General features: G+C 39.0%; 1 pseudogene across 1 annotated transcript in view; it reads left to right on the top strand.

The window, feature by feature from the left end:
• The first annotated feature begins 1,106 nt into the window (after positions 1-1,106).
• LOC309556602 overlaps positions 1,107-8,939 on the top strand; it is a 35,260-nt pseudogene continuing 27,427 nt past the window's right edge. Inside the window, exons 1-2 of the transcript in view lie at positions 1,107-1,166; positions 3,234-3,755. The product of the transcript in view is annotated as an uncharacterized misc_RNA (transcript). The remainder of the gene's footprint in view (positions 1,167-3,233; positions 3,756-8,939) is intronic.

Raw genomic sequence — 8,939 nt, 5'->3', positions numbered from 1 at the left:
GGGTCACCAAACAACAATCCTCCACCGTTGTGACGAAAAGGGGGGATGGCAACTCACCAGAAAATATGGCCCACCTATTCTCATAGGAAAGGCACACAAGCATGTACACACGAATCTCCCTCCCAGGTCAGCTGCAGATCTAGGCTCTCATCACTGGCGATCCTTAAGCTGTAATATTTATCCCTTTTTCCTCACGGTCATTCACCAATGCAGCAATTTCAGGGAAACAAAAAGGGAGTCGCACTATTGTAATATTGCCTCCACAACTTCACACTTTATTAACCACAAAAATCCAAATAAAATGCACTCACAAACGCAGTAAAACATCAAGCCATCAAAGCCATATGCAGTAGTAGTAGTACCACGGATGCACTAGTAGGCGATATTGGTCGAGCTCACCCTCTCCACGTTGGTGTCCAAGACCTACAAAGCCTCCGTCGGTGTCACCCGGGTACTTCCGGTCGCCGTAAGGTTAATGCATTGACGCGTTTCGTCATTTCCGACTTCTTCAAAGGGCGTCTTTGATGAAGTCGGAAATGACGAAACGGTGGAGGATTGTTGTTTGGTGACCCTGATACACACTGGTGACCCCTACTTGGTGAAGAGGGCTCTTGCAAGACCATTTACCCTTTTGCACTAATATGGACGTTTTTATGTGAAGTTGTGTATCTTCATATCTGAGCGTCTAAGGACTGTTTTCATATTTTATAAAATATAAAAATGTGGGAATTTCTGCGCTAAAACAAATAAGTGAAAAATGACAAGATTCTAGTGATACAATATATAAAGCAGCTGGCACATGTTTCACAGACAATGATCAGCAAACAATATAATCCAAAAAAGTGAAGCGCTAAAATATCAGTGACATAGATAATAAACTTAAAAGTTCATATAAAGGAAACAACAAAGCGGGAGTGACTAAAGAACCAAGAAAAAAAGTCCCATATTGCAGGTTAATCCAGAAATGTAAATATAAAGCAGTTCTTCCTCCTTATGACACCCAGGAATTCTGTGGAAAGGGGACACCTCAGTGCACAAGTGTGAGAAGCAGCTTATCAAACAGCCATGGCTACTCAAATGAACGAGACAGCCTCGCCAGATACAGCATGAATCTCAGGAACTCCAAGGGGTCATGGATAACACCAGAAGATGATATATTCCTCAAGGTAGCTCCATGGAAGTCAGATGGGGGTGTAGAAAAAAATGGTACAAAAAGACCATAGCGTAATCCCGTAAGGTATAAATGGTATGTTTATTAAAAAAACTTCTCACATATAGGTAGAAGAGAACAGGCACATAAAATTTGGTAGCTGGGGATCCAAACAGCGGCGTCCCGCATGTATCCAGTCAACATAAAAACAGTGGTAGCCGGCTCTTAGAAGGGGCGTGTGGACAATTGCGTCTGGAGTCGCCAACGTTTCGTCATAAGAAAGACTTCATCTGGGTGTGACTGCCAGACACAACACACACGCTCTATATAGATCCCCTGAGCAGTTTGAATGGCGCCAGTCTCAGCCAATAGCGGGCGGGCGAACCTGGAAATAGAAGGTCACAGGGACCTAAGGGTGAATGGTGAGTAATCCCGCCAATCGCACGCCAGCAGAGGCGGAGAACCCTACGTCATGACATTACAAAGCACCAAGTAACATGAGTGACATAGGTCTCGGCCAATAGCGGGAGAGCAGAAGCGGAAGTGACAAAACTCACACAGATCATTGGATGAATGATGGAAGATCTGGCCAATCGCATACCGGTAAAGGCAGAGACCTAAACGTCAAATCATTAAAAAGTGAAAGGCGTATATTAACACCTATCATTCCACCCATAAGGGCAGCACTTGATACACCTTATATAGACATAAATCATTTAGGCTAAAAAAGAATCGTCATAATAGTCCGAATCTAGTACATAGAATATGTGACATATAAAATAGCAATGTATGGATATATTATGGCACATCTCAAAACATATATATTGCGCCATCTTGTGGACAAATGCTAAAAGGACAATGAATAGTGATATTGCATCAAAAACATGATACTACAAAAACAAAAAGAGGACAAGGATGAGTTGTCACTCAGTGTTGTTATAGAAAATATTGTGTAATAACACATAAAAAAGTGAATGTCTAGGATGACAAGATAGCTCATGTAATACAGACAAAAGATGTGTAAACATGTACAAAACTAAAAACATTCTTAGTGTCATAATAGACGTAATAAAAATGTATACATATTTATGAAAATATTATGATCAAACATAAGACATAGGGGTTCCACAAGAAAAAAAATTGTGGTTCCTAAAAAATAAATGAATAATATAAAAGTGAAGAGGAAATGAATCCAAAGTGTCATAAGAAAAATTTGTAGAAAATGAAAAAAACGACCACTACAAAAAAAACACTACAAAACAAACTACAAAAAAAAATAAAAGAATATTTATGATAACAGACAAGATGGACTAAAGGAATATATATATATAGATAAGATGGTGTGTCAAACATAACCATACTAATATTAAAAAGTACATGATATAATATTGAGCCTATTATTACACAAGGATAAAATTAGTATAGGTATAAAATCAACCTGAGCTGTGAAGGAGTGAGTGTATATATAAAGACATACTCATTAGCTGGCCTAATTCATTAGCTGCAAGTACACCATTCAAGTACAACATTTTAAGTACAGTGAAGAGATATTGCAGGAGACTGAAGAGATTGAAGAGATACTGAAAGAGATTGGCTTGGAGTTTGCAACTGACTCATCTGTGTATTTTTTGCTGACCATTGCTTGAGAAGAGGAAAGGAATTTGGTCAGGTGTTTGCTATTTTGCATTTGGTAATGAGACCAGCTCATTAAGGTGTTACATTTGTTGCTGGGGGAGGAGCTGTGGAGGAGTGAGTGTATATATAAAGACATACTCATTAGCTGGCCTAATTCATTAGCTGCAAGTACTCCATTCAAGTACAACATTTTAAGTACAGTGAAGAGATATTGCAGGAGATAGTCAGGAGGTAGGCTGGAAGGTGGAAAAAAGAAAAAAAAAGGTAAGATTTGTTTGACTTAAATTTATAAAAAAATATTTTTTTCTCCTCTTTAAAATGGCAGACTTGGTTCAGTGCAGGAATTGTTGTGCATTTATTTCATGTTCCACTCTTTGGAGATTCGGATGCTGTCAGATCTGTAGACAATTCTCCTTACTGCAGCAGGAAATTGCATTTTTGAAATCAGAGATATTTAAATTATCTGTTAAACAAACTCCAGCTGGGACTGCTGCAATGCCACTGCCACAGAGGACGCCCAGAAATGGCAGATGGGTTACTGTAGGTTCTGGAAGACTTAGAGTGGTGGATAGAAGACATGTCCCACAGTCGGTGGTTCTCCATAATTCATTTGCAGCACTCTCAGAATGTAAGGACAACATGGATATGGACTCAAGCACAGAGGGTGAGAAACCATCGACTCCTATGTCTAATGTATGCAAGACTGCAGCCAAGGACAAAAAAGATAAAGTGAAGTCTCAAAGGAAGCAGCTGTTGCTGGGTGATTCAATCATAAGAAGTGTGGAGCTTAAAGAAAATGGTTTTGTGAGATGTCTCCCTGGTGCTACTGCTAGACGAGATAGAAGACATATTATTAATATTGTTAAGCAAGCAAAGCAGGAAGGGGACGTGGATGTTCTTGTCCATCTAGGGACAAATGACCTGGCTTGCAATGAAGTGTCAGAGGTGAAAAAATCTTTTATCACACTTGGTAATGACGTACAGGATTTTGCATCCACCATTTCATTTTCTGAAGTTCTGCCTGTGCATAATGTTCAGAATGATAGGCAGAGACGCATAAAGGAGTTCAACATATGGCTTAGTAAATGGTGTCAAGAGCAAGGATTTGGCTTTGTTTCTCATGATAGCCCTACTTGGAATAGAAAGGAACTGTACAAAAAAGATGGTTTGCATCTTTCTCTCAAAGGAACAAATGTACTTAGTGAACAACTCCAAGAATTTGTGAAGGAGTATTTAAACTAGGAAGGGGGGGGCAAAAGAGTGAAAATACAAGAGTCCAATTGCCCCCCGAAACAATGCCAGAACAGGTCAGAAGCACAGAGGTTAAGAAATGATGAGCTCAGAGTCCTGTCTACAAATGCTCGCAGTTTAGGTAAAAAAATCAATGAACTTGGGTCAATAATGGCATCTGAGAATGTAGATTTAGTGGCTGTTACGGAGACATGGTTTAATGAAAGAAATGACTGGGACATAACCATACCAGGGTACTCTTTATACAGAAGAGACAGAGAAGGCAAGAAAGGAGGAGGAGTGGCCCTGTATGTGAAAGATAGCATTAAATCTAACCTAATACAAGTTGGTGAGGCCAACATAGAGTCAGTTTGGGTTACGTTGCAGTTTGCTAATCATGCAGTAACTCGTGTAGGTGTGATATATAGACCACCTGGTCAAGTTAAAGAACTAGATGATCTACTAGTTGAAGAAATAGCTATAATGACAATGAAAGGAGAAGTTATCATTATGGGAGATTTCAATCTTCCAGATATAAACTGGAAAACCAAAATAGCAAGTTCTACCAGGAGTACAGATATTCTAAATTCCCTACTGGGGTTGTCTCTGCAAAAAGTGGTTGAGGAGCCAACCCGGAGGGAGGCCATTTTGGATTTGGTATTCACAAATGGAGATTCGGTATATGATGTCATTGTAGGCGAAACCTTGGGATCTAGTGATCACCAGTCAGTGTGGTTTAATATAAGAACTGTGAAAGAGTCACACAACACAAAAACAAAAGTTTTAGATTTTAGAAAAACAGACTTTTCAAAAATGAAATTAGTCATAAATGAGTCCTTATCAGACTGGAACGGATTATATGGAGTCCAGGAGAAATGGGACTACTTAAAAGGTGCATTATAGAAGGCAACAGAAAATTGCATTAGACTTGTCAGTAAAAGCAAAAAAAGGAAGAGACCTCTGTGGTACTCAGCAGAAGTGGCGCAAATCATTAAAAATAAAAAGCTAGCATTTTGTAATTATAAAAAAAACCAGAGCAATGAAGATAAGGAAATCTACAAGATTAGGCAGAAAGAGGCCAAGCAAGTTATAAGAACTTCTAAAGCGCAGGCAGAAGAAAAACTATCTCAGTCTATGAAAAAGGGGGATAAGACATTCTTCAGATATATAAATGAAAAAAGGAAATTAAAACAAGAAATAACTAAATTAAAAACAAAGGACGGAAGGTATGTAGAAGAGAATAAAGGGCTAGCCGACTGCCTTAATGAATACTTCTGTTCAGTTTTTACAGAAGAAAAAGAAGGAGAAGGTCCTCCACTTGAAAGGATGACTAATGAATTGTTTGATGCATGTGTCTTTACAGAGGAAGACGTTCTAAGATTTCTGTCTAAAGTGAAGACAAATAAGTCACAGGGTCCTGATGAGATACACCCAAAATTATTAAAAGAGCTTAGTGGTGAGCTGGCAAAACCATTAACAGATTTATTTAACCAATCATTAGTAACAGGAGTCTTCCCGGAAGATTGGAAATTGGCAAATGTCGTGCCCATTCACAAGAAAGGTAGTAGGGAGGAATCGAGCAACTTTAGACCAGTGAGTCTGACATCAATAGTAGGCAAATTAATGGAAACCCTATTAAAGGATAGGATTGTGGAACATCTTAAATCCCATGGATTGCAAGATGAAAAACAACATGGGTTTACTTCAGGGAGATCATGTCAAACAAATCTTATAGATTTTTGACTGGGTGACTAAAATAATAGACGGTGGAGGTGCAGTAGACATTGCATATCTAGATTTTAGTAAGGCTTTTGACACTGTCCCACATAGAAGACTTATCAATAAACTGCAGTCATTGAGCATGGACTCCCATATTGTTGAATGGATTAGGCAGTGGCTGAGTGACAGACAACAGAGGGTTGTAGTCAATGGAGAACATTCAGAACAAGGTCATGTTACCAGTGGGGTACCTCAGGGATCTGTACTGGGACCAATTTTGTTTAATATCTTCATAAGTGATATTGCAAAAGGCCTCGATGGTAAGGTTTGTCTTTTTGCTGATGACACAAAGATATGTAACAGGGTTGATGTTCCTGGAGGGAAACGCCAAATGGAAAAGGATTTAGGAAAACTAGAAGAATGGTCAGAACTCTGGCAACTGAAATTTAATGTGGAAAAGTGCAAGATAATGCACCTGGGGCGTAAAAACCCAAGGGCAGAATATAGAATATTTGACACAGTCCTGACCTCAGTATCTGAGGAAAGGGATTTAGGAGTAAGGAGTTTAAGCATGCATGGGATAGGCATAAGGCTATCCTTCATATAAGATAGGGCCAGGGACTATTCATAGGATTCAGATATATTGGGCAGACTAGATGGGCCAAATGGTTCTTATCTGCCGACACATTCTATGTTTCTATGTAACTATTATTTATAAAAGCATTAACGGCCCAGTCGACGTTTAACCCATGTGGAACGTAAGTCTTAAGGGAATATATCCAGCGTGTCTCCATTCGTGAAATCCCACGCTTAACGTTAGATCCTCTCCAATGAGGTGAGAATTTATCAATGGCTATGAACAGCGTGTTTCTGGGGTTATTTTGATGACACTGGTCATAATGTTTAGACACGCTGTGTCCAGGAAAACCCTTCTTAATATTTCTTACGTGTTCCCCCAACCTAATTTGCATCTTCCTAGTGGTGCGCCCCACATATTGTTTGCCGCACAAACATTGTAGTAAATAAACCACATTAGTCGATGAGCAAGTGATGAAAGAGTCGATGTTATATTCACGACCAGTGCTTGAGGATACAAATTTGTCGATTTTTCTTCCTTTAAAGGAGTTAAGTGAACAAATCTTACACCTGTGACATGGGTAGTATCCCTTCAAGTCTCCAAAAAAGGTTGGCCTAATTGGTCTTTCAATCACATTCTGAGCAATCATATGTCTCAGTGATGGCGCTCCTCTAAAAATAATTTTGGTCCTTTAGTTCATCTTGTCTGTTATCATAAATATTCTTTTATTTTTTTTGTAGTTTGTTTTGTAGTGTTTTTTTTGTAGTGGTCGTTTTTTTCATTTTCTACAAATTTTTCTTATGACACTTTGGATTCATTTCCTCTTCACTTTTATATTATTCATTTATTTTTTAGGAACCACAATTTTTTTTTCTTGCGGAACCCCTATGTCTTATGTTTGATCATAATATTTTCATAAATATGTATACATTTTTATTACGTCTATTATGACACTAAGAATGTTTTTAGTTTTGTACATGTTTACACATCTTTTGTCTGTATTACATGAGCTATCTTGTCATCCTAGACATTCACTTTTTTATGTGTTATTACACAATATTTTCTATAACAACACTGAGTGACAACTCATCCTTGTCCTCTTTTTGTTTTTGTAGTATCATGTTTTTGATGCAATATCACTATTCATTGTCCTTTTAGCATTTGTCCACAAGATGGCGCAATATATATGTTTTGAGATGTGCCATAATATATCCATACATTGCTATTTTATATGTCACATATTCTATGTACTAGATTCGGACTATTATGACAATTCTTTTTTAGCCTAAATGATTTATGTCTATATAAGGTGTATCAAGTGCTGCCCTTATGGGTGGAATGATAGGTGTTAATATACGCCTTTCACTTTTTAATGATTTGACGTTTAGGTCTCTGCCTTTACCGGTATGCGATTGGCCAGATCTTCCATCATTCATCCGATGATCTGTGTGAGTTTTGTCACTTCTGTTTCCGCTCTCCCGCTATTGGCCGAGACCTATGTCACTCATGTTACTTGGTGCTTTGTAATGTCATGACGTAGGGTTCTCCGCCTCTGTTGACGTGCGATTGGCGGGATTACTCACCATTCACCCTTAGGTCCCTGTGACCTTCTAATTCCAGGTTCGCCCGCCCGCTATTGGCTGAGACCGGCGCCATTCAAACTGCTCAGGGGGTCTATATAGAGCGTGTGTGTTGTGTCTGGCAGTCACACCCAGATGAAGTCTTTCTTATGACGAAACGTTGGTGACTCCAGACGCAATTGTCCACACGCCTCTTCTATGAGCCGGCTACCATTGTTTTTATGCTGACTGGATACATGTGGGACACTGCTGTTTGGATCCCCAGCTACCAAATTTTATGTGCCTGTTCTCTTCTACCTATATGTGAGTAGTTTTTTTAATAAACATACCATTTATACCTTACGGGATTACGCTATGGTCTTTTTGTACCATTCTTTTCTACACCCCCATCTGACTTCCATGGAGCTACCTTGAGGAATATATCATCTTCTGGTGTTATCCATGACCCCTTGGAGTTCCTGAGATTCATGCTGTATCTGGCGAGGCTGTCTCGTTCATTTGAGTAGCCATGGCTGTTTGATAAGCTGCTTCTCACACTTGTGCTCTGAGGTGTCCCCTTTCCACAGAATTCCTGGGTGTCATAAGGAGGAAGAACTGCTTTATATTTACATTTCTGGATTAACCTGCAATATGGGACTTTTTTTCTTGGTTCTTTAGTCACTCCCGCTTTGTTGTTTTCATATTTGTGTGTCATAATGAAATGATATGTGAGCTGTCTGCGCTACAATTACTTTTTTCAGGATTCCGTTTGGGATTGTGATTGGAGCAATTTTTTGACAGATTTTTCTTTTAAGTAGCTGCGACAGGTCTACAATAAGACTCTTTTCTTTGTCATCATCACTTTTGCGCAGGGGATATATTGTATTGCTGTTTGGTGGCATTTATATATATATTTTAAAAAGAATTTAGGATGTTGCGTGAGATCTCGATCATTCTCTCCCAGGAACCCCCCATATGAGAACTATGAGGAGGATTAAAAATCCAGGTGCAACCTTTCTCCGCCAACTGATCTGTTATGACACCGTCCTCTGCTCTACTGACACCATCC

The sequence above is a fragment of the Pelophylax lessonae genome, assembly GCF_965119305.1.
Source record: "Pelophylax lessonae genome assembly, chromosome: 5".
Taxonomy (NCBI): Eukaryota; Metazoa; Chordata; class Amphibia; order Anura; family Ranidae; genus Pelophylax; species Pelophylax lessonae.
This window is presented reverse-complemented; position numbering and strand designations above follow the sequence as displayed.